Genomic DNA, 22,350 nt, shown 5'->3' with positions numbered 1-22,350 from the left:
CGTGTGCTCAGGGCTCAGGTAATGATGACCAATCATGGCTCAGTTTGGTAACGTCACATGACCAAACCCAGAAATCAAGTGATCCTTGATTGGTCGTTACTTGAATTTTGAGCACCTGTGATGTCATTTCAGTCGACAGCAAGTGGCAAAATGTGTTTTTAAAGGAATGGAATGTACATGAAAAATATTGAAGTTATCAAATTAATTCTAGACTGACTCATGTTTACTTTTTATTGCAGAAATTGGCCAAATGACTTGGATCACATATGCCTTTAAAATACCTTAACTCATTTACTATTTGAGTGTTGCTCTTTTGCTCTAATTATCTCACTTCGGACCTTGGTAGAAAAAAATAAAATAAAAAACACTAGACGCTGCCAAGAAGCTTTGCCAATGGGGATGCAAGGGGGAGTTTGTGTGCCAGAATCAAACGTATTTGCACTTGAGAGGAGGCAAATTTCCCCGTCATGCTGGAGACAGACGTCGCTATTAATCAAGGCTGACTTAAGCACTTGTCGTGCTGAGGAGGAATGCTGTTCTTGACTCTCTTCGCCTTTGAGCATAATTGCTACTGATTGGCGCCCCTCACTGTTTGTACTCACTGATGGGGAAAGACACACGCGCACACACACACACACACATACTGTTATCTCCCAGTGGAAGACAAGGGCCCGTGCATTCAAAACACTCATTACTTGCTCCAGTACCTGTGGAGAGGAGGCTTGTTTATTTGGGTGTCTCTTTAAGAAGACATTCCACAGTGTGTGTGTGTTTTTTTCCTATTTTTTTTCCCACACTGATGCGGCTGTGGGGCGGATAAGCTGGAGAGTGTGTGTGTGTGTGGGGGGGGGGGGGGGGTGCAATGACCTTTGGGATTTTGGGCAGATAAATCGGCATGTGGAAAAAAAATTCCCGACACAATGCATAACAGGCATTCCTAGGAGACATGCCGGGGCATGTTTGAGGAGAGTAGGCCACGCACACACACACACTACCAGTTAATTTGGTACCATGTGGGTGTGCATGAGGGTTTTTGACAATGCTTTCAGTTGAGACACTGTTTACATAAAGCCACTCCCGACTGAAAACGGTTCAATTTTGTCTTTTTGCTATCATTTTGCAATCTGTAAACACTGGAAAATTTGTGTTTTTGAATGGGAGCAATTAAAACAGTCGCGTCTACATGTCTGTTGCTAAGCAAAACAGCAGCACATGAAGAGTAACAAAGTGTGGCAGCTTACCAGATGGTGTCAATTATTTTCCTCCACATTATTAAAGATGCTAAGCAATTTAAATGTACATATACTTTATTTTAAATTTGAAACCCACATACCGTGTCTTCTCAAAAAATGGCAATCCTTGTGTATATTGAGAAAATAAATACCTCCCTCCAATAAACATGTCCCTTCTGCCATATAAAACAAAAACAAAAAACTGGAATCAACTCAGTTTATAGACACTGTTATTTACTCAAGAAAATTAAATGGCTAATTGCTGAGCTCATTTGTGATCTGTTGCTAACCAAAACCACAGCCCCCATAGAGGAAGATAAAGTGTGAAGTCTTATTGCAAAGTGTAAAAAAAGTAGAATCAGTGATGACCTCAGTTCATAGATTCAGATATTAAAATAGTTAAAGGGGAAGTCAGCCCCAAAAACGTCTGATTAATTGGGGGGGGGGGGGGGGGTCTCAACTGACACAGTTCCTCAGGTAACGACCAGTCATGGCTCAGCTTGTGAACGTCACATGACCAAACTCAGAAATTTGAACTTTGTTGCTAACCAAAACAGCAGAAGAGTTATCACGCATGATGTAAACGCATACCCCGCAAAGTTTTATCAAAGAAATACAGAAGTTGTCGTTTTTGTTGCTCAGCCCTAATTTAGAGCCTTTATAGAGTATATTTATAATATCATGCCAACCCCCCCAGCCCCCCTCCCTCCTCGTTATTTTCGTAGGGCCGTGTGAACGGTTTGACAAATATACACGGAACCTAAAAAACTACGGAACATCATCCCTGTTTTCACAAGGTCGTTGTCATGTAAACAAACCCTTCAGTCAACCGCTAAAAACGGATGCTACATAGATAGCAGCTATAGAAAAGAGGGCAGCAACCGATAGTGGCTTGATCTTGGCTATCAATAGAGGTGACGTAGTAGTCAAAGCAAGGAGAAAGTTTGGGGGGGGGGGGGGGGTTAAAATAGATTCTATCGGTCAGGCTCCTGTTCCGAGACGAGAAGTCTGATAAAAGACAACAATCCTGTTGCAGCTCTCCTTGATCAGTCACCTAATCAATTCATTAATCAATCTGATGATGGCTTGGACCTTTTGAATACGTACATACTTTCCTCTTTCTTTTTCTTAGCTCCTGCCCGAATGCTTTTGTCCACTTTGGAACCATGTCAAAAAGACTCACACATGGTCCGAAGTAAAAATGAATTAAACAAATATATATGTATTGCATTTTCCATCAGATTGACAGCCACCATGTTTTACTATGGTTCTACCTTTTCCACTTCACATCTTCATTCATTTCATTACGAGTATCTGCAATTTAATGTGTAAAGATTCCTTTGACCTATTTTTGCTGCCGGATGTTGCCGTCCCGCCAGCAAACAGCCTTCTTTGTTCTCTAAAATGCTTCCAGTGAATTGCTATGAAAAGCTCACTGCCAAGAAGATAGATGCAAAAGAAATGCAGCGATAAGAGAGTTTGGGAGTGTGTTTGCAGGAAGAGAAGGGAGGGAGGGAGGGAGGGAGGGAGGGAGGGAGGGAGGGAGGGAGGGAGGGAAGGAGGGAGGAAGGGGACAGACCAGAATGCTGAATCAGCTCCCACCGCACGATCTATTCCAGAGTGTCCCAGAGGGAATGGCTTTGCTCTTGTGGCTCCACACTTACAACGCCGAAGGGTTGGGGGCGCCAAGCGACAGGAGCGGGGTGGGTCAAGTTACCAGGGTGGGGCCGTTTGACTGTTCATGGATGAAACCATGAAAGAAATACACAGCTCGTTAGAAAAGTAAAAACACTTAAGGGTAAAAGTCTCCTGCTTGGATAATAACACTCATGTATAAACGATATTATGAAGAATAATACTAATAATAAAAATATTGGCGATCTATTGTTGGGTTTTCTGCTTTGTAGTTTTAGAAGGAACAACAAATAATGTGGGAGGGGGCGATGTTGCCCCATTCGATTAGTGTATAATTAAAAACACTTAAATACAACCAAATTACTTATTTTTTGTTTTTCTGTCGTCACTTGTTACTAGGAAAAATTCATCGGAATCAATTTTAATAAACTGCTCCATTGTGACTACTGAGAAAATTGGTATAGCTCACTTGTAGGCAGAATTCATAAGGTTCAATCATAACTGCCCCATTGGCCCAAAAAATAGCAAACGCCACTTGTTGTTAGGCAGAGTTGATAAGGCTCAATCATAACCACCCTATTTGCCTATTAAAGCGATCGGTATTTAGCTCAGTCATAATGCATGTACCTCATTGGCCAAATAAATAAATGGCATATATGACTTGTTGCTAGGCAGAATTCATGTCTCCATCAGACTCAAATTTTCGTTGTTGCTAGGAAGAGTTGATAAAGCACAATCACAAATGCCCTCACAAAGCATTGAAGGCAATGGGAAAAAAATATGTATAACAGCAGTTGCTGTAGAAAAGTCTCAAACTGACAAAATAAAGAGACGGTATTACAGTTGCTGCTAAACATAATTGATAGAACTTAAGAATAACTATGAAATTAAATGTCACATATGATATATATGAAATAAATATAACCATTGCTCTGTGATGAATATAATTTTTTTTTAATCATTCATAAATCTGTTAAATGTTGCTCCATGCAACTCAATGTACGTATTTCCAAATCAGCAAAACGCATCAAACTTGATGCCTCTGGCATTTCCGCCGTGTCAGCCCGTGTCAAAACAATGGGGGCGCCGCATGGAAGGTCGAGGCTTTCACACGTATGACGGAGTGATACTGGCATGACTCACAAGAGCCTTTTCTTATTCGCGCAGGAAGGAAGTGGATGAATGCAAGGAAGTGAGGTTCACTCAAAGAAACCAACGGTTGAAAAAAGTCCTTGAAAATCCATGTAAGGCTAATAATATACACTCACTTGCCAAAACATTAAGCACACTTGCAAATTCCAGTAATTGTACTAGGGAATGTGCTCAAATGAGCCCCAACTGAAAGCAGCTATCCTACACAGATGGGTTTGCTAAATTGAAAAGCTTTTTTTTTTTTTGCTTACATCATTTAAGTGGGCAGTGACAATCATTTTTGAGGATCGGCCATGAAAAAAAGGGTGCTTGTGACTTGATTGTATTTATTTTTTCCCAGTTTTTCCCACAGAATAAAATACTAGACTCCAAGGTCCAATTTAAAAAATTGGAATTCCACTGTGAGGGAATACTACCCGTTTTTTCCCCCCGTGCATGCGCCGAAGATAAGCCTCCAAAATTAGTATTCCGACTTCCCTCCGGCATGCATTCATCTACACCACAATCACACAATCATTTCCAAACCCTCGCCGTCTCAGTCTATCTCCTTTTTCCATCTGCTTCGTCCTTCATTGCTCCTCCGTGCGCTTCTGCACACACTTTCTCTCCTCCTCCTCATCTCTCCATAGAAAAAAAACCCCCATTCATTTCAAGGTTCAACATTCTTTTCAAGGTTTTCTTGGACAACGTGGAGCAACATAACCTTACAAAAAGGAGCAGGTAATAGAAAGATACTACTTAAAACTGTGCTTATAAATGGTAGCCAGTCACACATGCGTAAAAAGGCTAATAAACATGCTAACTATGAAAGAGAAATTGTGCTAAAGCAGCATTTTTATGCAACAAGCTTGTTTATTTCAACTGACAAATGTACGGCTAGCATAATTGTTGATGTTAGCATAATAGCAAAGTCATGTAAATTGCGTGGGCAGTGCAGTGATCCAAATGCTTCATCACTGTTATGCTAGTAGCCTAGTGGGGTGTGACCCGCATATGCTATTTTCCCCCCATTGGACAATATGGGCAGTTAATGATTTAGCCCCAAGATGTCTGCCTAACAACAAGTGACATCGCCAGTAAAAATCTCGTTTAAAAAGAACCCCGACTGTCATGACAAGTTTGCTCTATATTATTTATTAGGTTGCTACTAACATAACTATGAGACTCATTTTTCAAAAGTAAATATAGAAACTTTATTTGGACGTACGCCGCCATTTTTGTTTACGTCGCAACGCAGTCAGTGCGCAGTGACGTAGAATGGCGGCTGGCTCTCTGCCGAGCAATGTGAAGCGCCTATCAAGAAAGCAAGGTACGTCTCCGTAGCGTTCCTAAAGGGACAATCAAAACTCTTGAATGCGTCTGGTGTGGAGGAGGGTGACTCTCTCGATCGCATGTTATTTCTTTAGGAACGCTATCGCTCCTTTTACGATGTACACTATTTCAATTATGAAGTTTTAGTATTAATGGGAATTTTTTTTTAATTTTTTTTTTTTAATTTATAAAACAACTAGACATAACTAAAGACAGCTAACAAAAAGCCAGACATTATGAATCAAATGGATGCAAGCAGACAGGTGGGAGGATGCTAAAGCCAGCTGGCTCTGTTATGGCCGCTTTGACGCGCTAGCGCCCCAGGTGTTACCTCTCTCAGGAAGGCACGGCTGCTGTTGCATTCTTCCTGCGTTTGCGTGTCTGTCTGGAGGGCAAAGCAACACTTTCAAGTCAGGTTTCGGTGCCGGCGTGTGCGTGCGGTGTCGCGCCCTCGTCGAGGTGGGCTCGTCGTGGCGGGCCACGGGGCGATTGGCATCGAGGCAAAATGCTCTCACGTGTGAAATACTCTTCATATTGAAAACCTGAGTCAGCAGAGGAAATGTATCTTGTCGTTTGTCTGCTTTTAGTACATGATTACATAGCTTACATTGATCTATTTTTATCCACTTTTGAGTATCAGCATTAGCATGCTAATGCTTCTAGTACCACTTTATGCTAAAATGACTCAAATAATTTGTTGTGTGAAGATTAAAATACAGTAGGCTATGCACAGCAATTAGCGCTACCACAATGCTAAGCTATGTGAATTTTTAATATTGACACGATAATGAGTTACATGTATGGTGAGTGCATGCTAAAAGGCTAATACATGGCAAATGAGCTGAACGCTAAAGATATTTCACAGTGTTTATCTAGTGCTACTGCAATGCTAAGTTAGATGCTAATTTTACTCGTATGTCAGACCACAACCTGTACCATTGACACAAGTCACTTGAGTTTTTTATGTAACAATAAAATACGTGAAGCTAAAGATATGTATAGAATTTTGTGCTACCATCCAGTTAGGCTACAACAAGCTAACTTTACTCATTTTGGTACTTCAACACCTTATTTGAACATCCATTTATTCATATTAGTATTAGCATCCTAATACTACATACTAAGCAGCTAAGCGATAACACCTGCGAAAGAAACGTTTTTGTGTGAAACAAACCCAACACTAAAGCAATATGCATTGTGTTTTGTGCTTTGGGCAACTTAAGTGTCAGAATAATTTGCTTGTACTTGTACTTTAAAACTTTTTTTTTTTAACTTTGTTTTTGATACAAGTCATTTCTAAATTGAATACATAATGTGTGTTAAAAATGTGATATATATGAGCATTAGCGTGTTAATTTACAGAAACATACTAAATAAAATAAAAATATTTTCACTCGTGTACCATGCACAAACTTGACAAAGAGGCTGCAGTTATGCTTTAGACCAGAGGTGGCAGTTATGAGTAAAAAAAAATAAATAAAAAAAATACCTCCACACAATGCATCTTTAAAGAAGAAACATTAAATTACAAATTCAATTAAAATGATTAAAACAACAAATAAAAAATTACAGCAAGTACTAAATATAGCAAACAGTCAACATTCTTTTTTTTAGTGCAAGGTCTTATTCATGCATCATTTGTCGTATTTAAGAATATTTTCTGTTTATTTAAAAATACTGTAATCGCAAATAATCATGTGTCATCAGTGTCATCAATGACATTATTTTTTTTCTAATCATATCAAATAATTTATAATATCTTAAAAGTAATTATATTCAAGATTTTTGTGTGTACTGTATTATTGCAAGCATTTTTGGCCAGTTGATGGCGGACCAAACTGTATACCGTATGTGTGGCCTATACGGTTGCCCAGCTTTTACTTAGAACAATGAGGGGAGTGTGCTAGAATGGCGTAAAAAGGCGTGTCTGGCATATGTTCCTGTGGGCATGAACTAAGCGGACCTGTGAACACAGTAACCTACACCTGCTGGTATCTAGCAAACAGGAAGCAGTGTACTTGTGGCTCTCGTTTCACTTCCTCTGCCAGCTCAAAAGCAGGAAGTGGTACGCTGATAAGACCTCCAATGATGGCCTAAAATACCAGCGGAGAAGATCACATACATATAGAGACTGACTGTTTGCAAAAGAGTTTCAAAAGTGACCTCAATTTGTCATCGTTCCCACATCTTATTGGGCAAAACAGATCATGTGACCTGACTGTGGCGTGATTAAGGGATGTCCTGCTGTCAGCTGCACTTCCTACAGGGAAATCAGATGAAAGGTTAGCATGTGTCCGTTTTTGGGGCATCAGAGATGGGAAGCAGAACCATGTGTGTTGGTAATATGCAATTAAGCAAATTGGCAATTCAGCCATTTTTCGGACAAGATATTTAACAAACAGCATAGGAAATCCACTGCGAGGATGTCAATAATATATCCCCATTAGCAGTGTTTATGGTCATCAATTAATCTATCAATTTGGTATTTGTGGTTATAGCATTTACGCGCTATTTCTACCTTGCAAATTGTCAAGCTATACAAAATCACTAAATTATTTAAAAATAATTGTTTAAATTATTTTATAAAATTAGTGTGTTAATTTTGAGCTAATTTAAAGTTCCTTTAACATTTTTTTGAACACGTAATTAATGGCCGCCCCCTACTTTGAAAGCCTGTACTGGGTTGAATTGCAGTCGCAACGCAGCAAACAAGTCCACGTCAAAATTTTGCAGTAATAAATTGAATAATAATGCATAGATTTGTGGAGACTGGGGTCAAGTTGTATTTTACAATTTTACAAATGTTATTTCATGTTAGATAGCTCTTAATATGAAAAGAAAAATGCATTGATCAGTCACCAACGTCTTACCAATGCAGTTATGCCATCTAGTGGCAGAAAAATGACCAACACAAATCAATATCACACTTTTTTTTACAGTACAGTACATCTTTTTAATTTATCTCAATTTTATGAATTATTTTGAAATTAATGCATCAATGACTAAAAGATGCAGCCATATTTCTATTAGTTTAACATTGTTGTCCCCCTTTTTATGTTAATGAGAGCATGAAAACTTTTATTGTACATTTTATTGTACATTTAGAACAGATATAAAATTGAAAACTATTGAGTATGCTTTCTTTTTTTAACCTAATTCCACTATGTCTTTATAATTGTGTATAACCGTAAAATTATTTTCATAAAACTAATTTACTTTTCTTTTCTTTTTTTTAACAAGCTAGCAGATGTGTAATGAACTTTCAGTTCCTTGAATAAGTTTCTTTCTGCTTATTGGTCACTTGTTGCTAGGCAGAGTCCACAGGTTGCCATCATATCTGCTCCATTGGCTAATGACAAACTAGGGACTCTCTCTCTCTCTCTCTCTCTCTCTCTCTCTCTCTCTCTCTCTCTCTCTCTCTCTCTCTCTCTCTCTCTCTCTCTCTCTCTCTCTCATTCTTCACAAGCAGAGAGGGAGGAGTGAGCAGTTACGCATAGAGGAGGGAGGGAATAAAATGAAAGACTCATTGAAAACACGGATGCCTTTTTGCTCTGTTGATTAATGTGCATTGTGTTAATTAAAATTAATAAAAAAGAAAAATGTTAACATTTATTTATGTAAACTTAACATGTTATACATTTTTTTTCTGTACAAAATGTCTATGATTTGGTTCGAAATAAAATAGATTGTGTTCAACGGAGGGAAAAATTATGTTTTTATTTCTCCAAATATTTCGAAAAGTAATTTTAGAGCTGCAATACCATAATAACGTGATATTGCGATATTTTCCCTCACAGTAATCATACAATCAGAAACTAATATCTGCCCATGCCTAATACACAGCTCAGAAACAACTATTTTTTTTCTTCTTTTTTTGCCACGCTGAGCATCTAATGACTAATCAGGTGGTCATTCGTCTATCTTTGCCTGCTTTTTTCTCATTCACACAAATGTCCTCTCACTCTTTACCCCCCTCCTCATTTGGACAGCAATGCTGTTGGGCCTTACTGGAAGTGCACAAAAGGCTTTTGTAGCGCTTACAAACTGCGCCTGAACGTATGGGAAAAGATTAACCATGCGTATATTATACCACCACTACTAGTAAAAGCACGCTGTGAGTGTGGTCGCCTGGGAGACAACTTCACTCGCATGAGGTTTCTGTCGTTAGTTCATAGTTGAGGGAAATTGTCTGTTCGTGGTGGATGGTGAGGGTTAGTCTACAAAAATAATCACCCCCCCCCCCTTCCTTTCATGAGACAAAGAAGAGGAAAAGAGAGAAAAGTGTGAAAAGGGAGCTCAATGCTCTATTATGTCACCACTCTAAAGGAACACTTTGTATGTCCTACAGTAGTTTAGTTATATACTGTATTTATGTTCATTTATTGAGTCTTGACCAACATATTGTGATTATATAATATATATTTGTTTTTTTTTTGTGAGTTTTCTATATGTCAATTTTTTTTATGTTTCTATAGTTGTATGAATATTGTATCATATGGTTTTCGTATTTAAGTATTTGTTCAATTGTATTTATACTTGAAAGAAGATATACAGGATTTTAATGTAGTTATTATTCATTTAAATATTTTTTATGCTTGTATTGTATAGCATCATTTATCGTAGTTAATAATCCTCATCCTATTAATTTTTTTATGACATTTCATTATTTGTAAATGTTATGTTATTTATGTTTTTTAGGAATACATTATTTCATATTTACTGTCAACCCATGGGCGTTATTACACATGAAGGCACATATTCGTCATTTTCGACACCTCCTTAAAGTAACCACCTAAGTCATTTTTTTCAGATTTGTACGGCACAAAAAATGTAAGCATTTGCATCACGAGAAGATGATTTAGGCAAAAAAAAAATATATGTATATATATATATATATTTGCAAAAAAAACGTAGGCAATTATTTTAAGAGGGTGATGATTTTCTTTCTTCTCTTCTATACTATTGAATGTGTCCCATTAAAGTGACTTTCTATTGTGGTTCCGTCATGCAAATGCAAACACACACTCCCCCTACGCGAGAAGAAAGTGCAGACGTGTGCTTGCAAGCATGCAAACATAAACAGATGCTAACTTGCATACCAGTCGTTGTTTGATGATCATGCTCCCATCTGTAGTGTGAAACTGCATAATTCAACAGTAGGAACCCGCAAGATTGCGCAATTAAGCTTTTTTTTTTTTTTAACACACCAACTACACAATACTGTACCTTATCCCAGCCTCAGTGCGAACAGTAAATCACAAATCTAAAAGCAATTACCACTGCAAGACATGCGAGATTACACAATGCACACACGCCAGAGAAGGCTACATCATTGCACGTTTTTGCTGACACGCCGCCAATGAAAAGGCGTGTTAAGGGTCATGAAAACACACGGCAAGACACACGTTCATTTCCCACCCTCTGTGATTTATATGTCATTTATGGGGGAGATGGGCCGTTACCGACATTTTTTCTCTCTCCTTTTTCTTCCCTGGTCCGAAGAGGGGAAAAAGGTTGCAACCTGGAAGATGGGATGTTTTGTCATATTTTCCACTTCCTGGTGCATTCCGCCATCAGTTATCATGCGCATGTGTGAGTGTGACTATTTTTTTGAGATGCATTTCAGGTTAAAAAAATAAAATCATTTTATTACACTACCATGAGTAAAGTCAAGAAAAATACCATGAAAAGGCCAAAGTTCAACGTTCATGAGAAAGGTTGCCCATGAAGAACTATTGCTGATGAAAAAGGTCCCTCGAGCGAGGCCTAACCAATACAAAAAAACAATGAGCAAAGCCTATGAGATTAGCAAGGCCCATGGGTAAGGTTTACGAAAAATGCCCACGACTGTTTCGCCTGAAAAAAAAAAGGCCAATAAAAAAAGGCCAGTGGGCCAGAACTATATGTGAAAGGCCTGTGTCCAATGCACATTAAAAAAAAAAGGACCCATGAATATAGCCCATTAAACTCCCCCATGAGCAAAGTCCAAAAGCCCATGAAATGTATCCCCACACTCTCATACAGTTCATATCGCATGCTAACGCTAGCCTATTACTGCCAAAAACCGTTACATTCTCCCAATGGAATATGTCAGCAATTCCAGTAATTAAGAATGCATACAGTCATGGTCGACTGGGGCTGCTAATTCTTGAAGAGGGACCCCCACCCGTGCCCACCCCTTCTCTTTTTGAGTGTGAGGACAAAGGTTCCAGTGTAGGCAAACATTTGAATGAATGAAACCCCAAACTGACCATTTTTCTGCCAGAGTACAAAGCAAGAAAAAAAAAGCTGCACCTGTGGCTTTTCTGTCAACACTTGACAGGCTACACTAAGAACCAGACTGGAATTTCTGGTTAAAACACCCCGACAACACCCCCACCACCCCCACCCTACCCAAACAGGTGCTTGTTAGGACAACAAACTTTTTGCTCAAGAGAGTGGGAAACCAGAAAAACACAGATGAAGATCTCTTCCAGACCTCTGACTGATCTTTTCTATCTTGTTAAAATTTTGCCAAATGTTTACACAACTGTTCCGCTCTGTTTGCGATTAAAAAACAAAACAAAAACAAAAAAAAACGCCTAGATATCTTTGTTGACACTAAAAGATGTGACACTTGCTATTTTTAAATATGTTTCAAGGTGGATTTAAAGATATATATTTTTTGCACAAAGTCATCACACTAAATGATGTTTAGCGCTAGCGTGTAGGCTAACACCAATATAGCATTAACATTTAGCAACCATAACAATTGTTGGAGTAATCAAGTAATTTGAGCACTTTGCAAAAGCCAAAATTCATACCAAATTGAAATACCAGTGCGTGTTTAGTGTAACATTTCAGAGCAAATGACCCTGCTCAAATTACTTCCACAGGTCCTCACAAATCAATGCTAGAGTTTGAGTTTACACTAGTTCCTAATTTTCAGCAAAGACAACAATACGGTTGACTCGTCACAGTATAATTTTGTTAGCATAGACGTGTTTCAAACCAGGTTATCAACAGTTTCAATACAGGTGAAGGAATGCCATTACAAAAAAAATCTGACTATGGAAGTGACTATGGTAAATAAAGCTAACCTAATTAGCATGTTTGTCAGGTATAGGTCTGTGCACTGCACTGAGCATACGTCATGGGGCAAAGTTCACTCCGCTCCCATTCATTTCCGAATGCACCAGTGTGTTGTGTTAGCAACAACACAGACATGATGCGGCTATCAAACTGTGTAGCGACAGCTGTTTGTCTGTTAAGCTAGCAATAATAGCTCGTAAGTTGAATTTCTTATCATTTAAAGTTAACCAAGAACAACTCAGCTCAGTCATCAACTCGCTGGCCCACACAGCGAGCTAACGTCAATGTTAGCTAGCCGTTTATATCCCCCCCGTCAGGCTACAATTCTCACATCTTGCTAGTACCATTTCCATCTCGTACTGCCCAACGCACTGGCGCATTGTGTTCTCAGTCAGAGCACCGAGTGCACACACCAGCACTTTGTTTTTGGGGTAATGTTAATGTCTGAATGGCAAATTCTAGCAACACACTGAGATGCGTAATGGTTGGAGTGAACCAGTGCGCGCTCGGAGCATATTTCCGAACGTGCCCGTGATATTTAGTTTTTGTGTTAATTTGACTAAAAGATAGATGACAAATCAAGTCAATGCTATTTTCTAGCTTCTCATTTTAGTGCTAAGCTAACAATAGCATCACAATAACATGATGTTAACAGAATCCGTATAAAAATTGTGGTGACCTTGATGAACAGAATTTCTAACATGACACGTACCAGACTTTGATATGAGATAATCTGCTGTGAGCAAAGAAATGAGAAGCAATTTCATTACACAACCTATCCATACTGTACAAACAATGTTGATTAATTGTCATCATTAGTGGGCGCAGATTATTGGCATCATATGAAAAAGTATTTATTACGTTTAATTTCATCCCTCATCTCCTCTCTCAACACCGATGATTATAGTTGAACACGTTATTTTAATTTAGCTTCATAACATTTGGCCTCCATTTTGTGCCTGCCTGATAGTAAATTCTGTTTGCCGGTAATATAATCTCCTGTGCAGACGGGCAAGTGAGGCGAGTTAACATTTCTCCCACAATCCCATGGGGCAAAATCTCACTCATTTGGCTGATTATAGCGAACAGTGCATCTCCCCTAATGCCTCCTTCGCTTTGCATGATGAGGCAAAAATAAAATGAAATAAAAAAACACTTGTGGTTTTGTGTGTGCGTGTGCGCGTGCGTGTGCGTGTGCGTGTGTGTGTGTGTGTGTCATAATGGCTTTATGTGCCAGATGTGTCCCTGTTGCATTATAAATGACATAGATTTTGACATCTTAGTGGCTCATTGTCAATTCACAAAGCAAACTATGCTTATTAATAAAGGATTTAGCAAAATATAATTCTCAATTTGTAGGAAAAAAAACGTTAACTAATTCTCCGCCATAAATTCATTAAAAAAAAAAAAAAGATTATTAAAAATTCGGGGCGTCAGGCGGTTACATTTTTTAATCGTAATTAATCGCATGACTTCACCAGTTAACTCACGATTAATCGCAAATTTTATATCTGTTCTAAGTGTACAATAAAAAAAATCTAAGTTTTCATACTCTGGTTAACAAAAGTGGAAAAAAATGTTAAACTAACAAATGAATTTTTGACATTTATAGCGATCAATGGCAGTGAATGAGTTAAACAAGCCACAAAATCAGGAAGGTTGCAGTCATGCAGTGTCGCATCATGAAGCGAATGAACTCTCTGACATCTGACAAATACTAACCGGTCCTTGCATAAGAGAAAACACAAAACTTGAAATAAGACACAGAAAGTCAAGAAAGTTGTAGTCACGCAATGTCGTATCATGAAGCGCATGATGTCCCATGTCTAAGGTTTAGCAATAACTAACGGTCCTTACGTAAGAGAAAATGAAACAAAGTGACTTGAAATAAGCCACAAAGTCAAGAAAGTTGCCGAAATGCAGTGTTGCATCATGAAGTGCATAAAGCGCCTGATGTTTGATGACAAATATTAACCGGCCCTCAGCCCCAATTTCATTAAAAAGTAATTACGATCATAAAGCCCACACTCAATATACCCTCCACTTCATTCGTCAGTCATTGAACTCATTCACTGCCATTGACGACTATAGACGTAAAAAAAATAATGTGAACTATTTCTATTAGTTTAACTTTTTTTCCATTTCATTTCACCTAGAATTTTTTTATTGTATATTTATAACATATATAAAATTATCATGCGATTAATTACAATTAAACGCCCCATATATATATATATATATATATATATATATTTTTTTTTTTTTTATTAGGCCCGTCAGGCGCTAAAATGTTTTAATTGTAATCAATCACATGACTTCACTAGTTAACTAACGATTAATCACAAATTTTATATCTGTTATAAATTAACAATAATTTTTTTTCTAGGTTTTCATACAAGCAAAAGTGGAGAAAAAAAAGTTTAACTAATAGCAATAGTTTAAATAAATTTTTGACGTCTATAGCCGTCAATGGCAGTGAAGGAGATAATGAAATATACTGCATATTTTAAATAAATATATGTATTTCAAGCAGGACAAGCATGATGCGGATGATTGCAACGATACCAGTAGTGAGGGTCATTAAAGCAGCGGCGATGTATAGAATGTGTGATGAGGCTGATTTGAATGCAGATGAGGAGATGAGGTGCATGTAGAGCAGGTCCAGGCACGACGCTGGCTGCGATTACAAGCTGGGAAAGACAAAAAAAAAAAAAAAAGCCTCATTAAAAGTCTGCTCGGGTATACGCCGGCAACATGTTTTGTGTTGGCTTTGATGCTGCCTCACAGATCCAAATGCAAAACCAACACAACATGTCAGACACCCTACTTTTCTTTTGACATATTTCATCATTTTGGATCGCAACCTTGGCGTCCTCGACACTTGGGTTAACACACTCGCTAGCACACGACTTTGACGACCCGGTGTGGAATTTCAAGGTTTAGTGGTCAACTTGCAGACATGCAGACGACATGACAAATGTTTGACTGGAGAGAACGTGACTGTCATTTTTTTTTTTTTACTTTTTGACTAAAATAAAAAAAAAAGCAATAAACAAATCTATTGACTTACAACTATGAGAGGAAGGAATAAGGTCAGTATGCAACGCTGCACAATTTTTTGTGCCACATTCAGTGATTGGTCTACTATTCGTTGCTTTATTATTTTTACTGTTTGGTTTTTTAAATGGAAAAAAATCTGTCTTGCAAACACACCAGCTACAAACCACTTAAAAGGCGCTGTTTCAAAAATACAAGCATCCATTAAGGCGCGTTTAGATACATTTGAGACTTAAGGCTCTAGTATACTTTTGTTGTGTAAACAAATGATCAAAATTACACTATTTTAAAAATCAATTTTCAATTACAAGCAGTTTAAAAAGCTTTGTCTTTGTTTTTATATATATATTCACGTTTTCAGTCCTTTGTTTCCCCTTTTTAAAACTATTTGAGTTTTCAATACCCCAAATGCTTTTATCATGTTAACAAACATCCAAAGCAAATTTATTTTTAGCTGTTAAAACTGTAGTTTAAACCTTCCTTCAGACCTGTTTTTAAATGGTACGGTTGGCATCTCACTGAGCAGCAAAGTCTTGCAAGTGTTTACCAACACAGCAAATGTTGGTTATTTGGCAGGGTTCGTTAAAGGCTGCAAATGGTTGCAAAGGCGTTTGCCAGACGTTCGCAAACAGTTTTAATGGTCGCCAAGAGAGTTTTTTTTGCGCAAAGATTTCCGATTTAAGGCTCCAAAACATAATTGTGACGAAAACCACACAGATTTTCAAACCGACTTCAGTTCAAATGCTTTTGGATAAACAGCTCCGCCCTGTTTTCTAATACTTGCGTACATATGATTAAACAGACACTATTCAGATGCAGCAAAAACAATGTTTGAAAAAAGTCACTGTCTGTGTAAGCAAGCACTGCAGTGTCAATATCACCATGCTCATTCATGAATTTTTTAATTTTACACTTTGTTACCATTCTAAACAGTCAACATGATGTGTTTATGAAGTTCACTGCGTGAGGTCATCTGAGGGATGTGGAGGAGATAAAGACAAGTAGGGTTGAGGGTGGGGTGAGAGCGTCTGGGAAACAAGTGTGATTCACACACTGCTCATCCTCATATGTTCTATACAGCCTCAGGCAGCACATGTGAAGGGGTTTCGTCTGGCATCCCATGACACACCCCTCCCTCCTTCCTAATTGAACAACTTGCCCGCTTATGACTAATTAAGGCTCTATCCTTCATTTTGGCTACACACGTCGATCACTTGGTCTCATCACCAATAAGTACACTTGAGTCGACACAGGTGGACACACGCTTCACACACGCATTAACGCTACTTGCATTAGTGAGGCCTTATTATTCGCCAAAGGGCCTATTGGAGCCTTTGAACCTATTGCTACAGTGGAAGTGAAAGCCGAAGGTCACAGCACTAATCTTAACTTCTTCTTTTGAAATCATCATGCACGTGTAACAGCGGTTGTTGAATAACTGTCATGCGCGGGATTCATGGGCAATTCTTAACTCGTTCACTGCCATTGACGGCTATAGACGTAAAAAATTAATTTGAACTATTTCTATTAGTTTAACATTTTTTCCACTATTAATCACAAATTTTATATCTGTTCTAAATATAATTTTTTTTATTGGTTTTCATGCTCTTGTTAACAAAAAAGTGCATTTTTTTGTGTGATATAGTGAAAATAAAATTTGTGATTAATAGTGAGTTAACTAGTGAAGCCATGCGATTAATTACGATTAAAAAATGTAATCGCCTGATGTCCCTTTTAATAATCTTTTCTTTTTTCTTTTTTTTTTTACATTTTAATGGTAATTAACTGCATAACTTCAATAGTTAACTCACGATTAATCACAAATTTTATATCTGTTGTAAATATACAATAACAAATATTTTCTAGGTTTTCATACTCTTGTTAACAAAAGTGGAAAAAAAATTTAAACTAATAGAAATAGTTCAAAGGAATTTTTGACGTCTCTAGCCGTCAATGGCAGTGAATGAGTTAATTAATTAATTACATATATAGAGTTATGGTCGAATCAAATTTTTACATTGGTAATTGATTTAAATAAATAAATTAAAAAACAATTTAAAAAGTTTCTTTTAGACTTTAAGCTTATATCGACGCTTTCTTAAAATGATCGCCAGTCATTTTTTCAGATTTTTAAGGACATACAATCTTATAAAAGAAAATTGCAAAAAAAATGGCTTAGGCAATTATTTTAAGTGGGTGATGATAGAGAAATAAATAATACTTATTTATTATGCCATTTATATCACAGAAAAAAATCTAATAAAAACAATAAAAAGGTTAAAAAAATATATACATACATTGAAAAGCAGAAAGAAAAGGGGGCAAACCATATTAAAACAATAAACACAGAGTGAAAAATATTTTAAAATGTAGATTTAAAAGCCAAAACAAAAGAAAAAAATAAAATTTTAAAACAGCATATCTAAAAAAAAATCTCCGCTAAAAAGAAATACATTTAAAAAATAACTACACGCATACGCACATAAATAATGCACATAACAGGAAAAGCCAACGATAGACACATTATGATTCTAATAAAGGCTGTTCAGCGCAAACTAAAATAAATCCTCATATCTTTATGAGTAAACCACAACCATTTAATCATTATTTATCATGTGTTTTAATTCTGCTGTTTATGTGTTAAATATAAACAAGACACTCACTTACACACTCCCTCTTTGCTATGAAAGCTGAGACCTGTTCTGACCCGGACATCTGTAGACTGCTAATGCAGCTGGCAGATGGCCCCCAGTGTGTGTGCGTGTGTGTGTGTGAATACTCATGTTTGTGTTTATGTGTGTCAAGTAGTTAGGCAGAGCAGCAAGTGGCTGGTTGGACTAACGGGTCGGTGAGGTGATCAGGGCCCGCCAAAAACATGCAGCCAATCACAAAGTGAGCAGCTGGTAAGGCTTCACGGCACTTTGTTGACATTTGCCTTCACCGGAATGACACATCAAGTACCGGTACTTTAAAAGCTGTGAATTAAGATTATGATCCCTAGTATTAATTATTTGATAGAATAAGTGGATTAAACAATGGAAGTGTCCCACACAATGTTGTAATGCATTCTTTGGTGCGTCTCTCATAATCTGAGCTTGTCCGGGCAGCTCCGGGAATGCGACAATGGAGGTTGAGAGAAAATATCGTCATCCGACGCCGGGTGGGTGATAAGAAAAAAATAATTGGGTGGGTTTGGGTGTGTATTGTTTGTGCTGCAAGGTGCGGCCATGGCAACCCTGGAATGACAGGGAGGGATTGTGAAGGTGGCTTTAAGGTGGATCGAGCTGCTGTCGGGCTCTCAGAGGGCTACGGTTACATGGGGAGGGGGGTTGCTTTTGAGGGGGCAGTGGAGGGTCACCTTCACATGCTTTGTATGAGGCAACCTGCGGAGAAGAAAGTCCCGAGGGAGGCGAGGTGTGCGCTCTTTGTAGCAGTAAATACTGAAAAGTGAAAACACAAGTTTGTTCATGCTTTAAAAATAAATAAAAATAAATAAAAATAAATAATAATATATATATATATATATATATATATATATATATTAGGGGTGTCAGGCGATTAAAATGTTTAATCATAATTAATCGCATGACTTCAATAGTTAAGTCCCGATTAATTGCAAATTTTATATCTGTTCTAAATGTAAAATAAAATATTTTTCTTAAGTTTTCATGTTCTTGTTAATATAAAAGTGAAAAAATATTAAACTAATAGAATTGTGGCTGCATCTTTTAGTCATTGATAGAGTCATTTTATAATAATTTGTCAAATGTTGTTAAAATTAAAAAGATGTACTTTACTGATCGTGACATTGATTTGTGTTGAGGTCATTTTTTCTGCCACTAGATGGTATAATTGCATTTGTAAGACATTGGTGACAGCCTCAGTGCATTTTTATTTTCATTTTAAGAGCTATCGAATTTTTAACATGAAGTAACGTGTGAAATTCTGCACATTTTTTAAATTGTATAATACAAATTGACGCAGTCTCCACAAATATATGCATTATTATTACATTTATTACTGCAAAATTTTGACGTGGACGTGTCTGCTGGGTTGCGACTGGAATTCCCCCAGTACAGGCTTTCCAAATTAAGGGGCAGTAATCGCTCGTTAAAAAAAAGTAGCCTTGACGGAACTTTAAATTAACTCAAAATTAACACACACATTTTAACACCCCTAATATATTAGCATTAAAAAAAACTGAGCAGCCAAACTTAGCCACTGGTGCGAAAATGGACAAACACAGACAAGGTAGTTTTACTTTAAGGCTTACTTAGTATATTAGTTGTACGTCTTTGATGTATCATTTTAACGCAAAATAGCCTGCTCAAGTTCTCTCCACAAGTCCACGGGGCACTGCAAATCAACCTTTCTGAAGTAAACTCAACTAAACCTGGAAGCGAGAAGTTCTGAGAATTGTACATTTTGATCATTTTGTTCAAAAATTGTATTTTACAGGAGGTGTATTCCATTCAAGGATCACAAAAAAAGCTATTAGAACATAGCTACAGTACATGCATTAAAGTCAAGCATTTAATAAATATTTGTGTATGACAATCAGAATATTTGTTCATGTCAAAATACTGGAGTCGTTTTTTTTTTCATTTTAAATTATGCGAGTAATTGATTGATTAGAAAAAGAGGAGGATGAGAGTGTGCAGTGAATCAAAAAAGGTTGAAGACGTCCTCATAACATTAAATGTTGAAAAAATGTACGTAACATGTGCTCTTCAAATTTGCCGGGCAAAAAAATGCTGCTAAAAAGCCTTTTTAATTAAACGATTAATCGTGATTAATCACAATTCCAAAATGTGATTAATCTGATTAAAACATGTCATCGTTTGACAACTCTATATTTAAAATATATATATAAATTACAAGAAAATATATATCAATCACTGAAACCAACAAACTATCGTTGTGTGTGTTTCGGACCCAGAAAACTACAAAATTGAAACGTGGAAGTCAAGTGTGACATCACCAACTTGGAGCCTGGCATGCATATTAATGACATCGCTTTAAACGATCAGTTTTCCTTTAACTCAACTTATTGGTTAAACCTTCACAAGTGAAGAGTTCAAGCGATTGCTGAGCGTTCACATGCAGGCCAAAACAAACAAAATACTTTTTGGTGTCAGATCAGGATGCTTCTGGCTTGTTTTTGTTTTTTTCCGGGCGCTCGTGTGCTTGATGGCAAGTGACAAAGTGAAGTGGACTGAAAAAGGAGCACAATACCTGCTTTGTTAACTAACCCTGACAAAAACGCTGTGACCTTCCTCGCTTGGCTGTAGGGTGAGAGGTCACCACGCCGCGTGACGAGGCTCGATGAAGCTGCACTTCGAAATGAAGTTGGAGGACATTGTAACAACAAAGTGGAGTTTAAAACTAAATAAGAAAGAATAATATTGACTTGCGCAGGTGTTTCAATATATCGAGATTTGGTATCGAGTGAGTGAAAAATTCTAGAAAGACAACAACTAAGCAGACATTGCACAATCCTTTTAGCTTGTATCTGCATATAGCACGTTTCGAAGCAAAATGAGAAAGCTTCCCTGGAGAATCGAGCCACTCAAGGTTGCAACGGCTCGGACAAAAGGATTACCAGGAACGCCGAGATGGAGGACGCAGCATTTTTCTGTGCTCTCAATTTCCGAGATAAACACACACAACAGCCGAGGACGCACACGCGGTTGTTCAAATGATCTGCCTGTTGCAAGCTATTAATAAAATTATAATCGCCTTGATTAAGTCACTCCAATGGGAATTCTCTGGGGCCGTCCTCTCATGAGGAGATAGGGCGAGGGTTTATGTGATCTCCATAATGGCGGCCATCGTTACAAGTCAATTAGTTGCTGCTTGCATTAAAACCCACCTCGCCAGATTGAATTGAAGAAATCCGTCTTTTTAATAATTCATTCTGTAAAAAAAGAGACAAGTGCAGGGAAAAAACCTTGGAAAAATGCTCATGAAAATCTGTCCTTCTCCGCAATACGAAAACCGTTCCGAGCTGACTTATTGCTGTGTGTTTATCCGATTGTAACGCAGGGCTGCAGGCTAGGAAAAGGGGATGCGGAAAACCTCACACGCCACGGAGATATTTCATGACCCTGGCTCGACTCCAGCCGAGCGTGTTGGCTTCATTCAAGTAAGTGTTGTAAAAGATGAGCGGCTACATGTGATTTATTGATAGGCTGCATGTCATGTGACAGCAGCAAAGACTGTGCGCTGGATTTTAAAGAGCAGCTACTTTTGTGGACTATGCAGGAGTCCAACCAGGCTGAGGATATTCAAAGCCTAACAGTCCAAGGGAGAGCTAAGGGGGGCGGAAAGCGGCTTCAAAAACCTTTTCCGAAAACCTCCAGCTAACTCGCCACATCAAAAGACTTTTCTTTTCTTTTTTTTTTCTTTTTCTTTTTTTACTGCTCGTCATGTGTGGTATTATTGATGCACTCAAGCATCCACATTGTAGCTATTAGGAAAACAGTGTTGGCAAAAACACTAGAGGAATGCACGCCCTTATCTGATTGTTTTTTCTAATCTGGAATCTGACCAAAAAAAAATAAAAAATTCTTGGGTCAAACTGAAGCTTGACAGCAGATTTGAGCAAAATCACATGCACTTTTATTGATATGTTCCAAACTTCCAGTGCAGATCCAGAATCCGATTCTAGATCATTATCATGAATTAACAAAAAGCAACACATTATTATTTGATGCCAAGTTGGTGCATTTCAAATGCAGTATATGATCAAGATCATGCTCAAAACTTGCTGAACATTTTCATTATATCAAATTAAATGCGATTCTACCCACAATTCGATTTTTTTACATTATAAAACGGATCCAGATTTGATCGAAATTACGATGATAACGTAATGATTCGTTTGAGAGTT

This window comes from Leptonotus elevatus, chromosome 15 (assembly GCF_054856555.1).
Source record: "Leptonotus elevatus isolate MCC_2025b chromosome 15, RoL_Lele_1.0, whole genome shotgun sequence".
In the NCBI taxonomy this organism is placed as follows: domain Eukaryota; kingdom Metazoa; phylum Chordata; class Actinopteri; order Syngnathiformes; family Syngnathidae; genus Leptonotus; species Leptonotus elevatus.
This window is presented reverse-complemented; position numbering follows the sequence as displayed.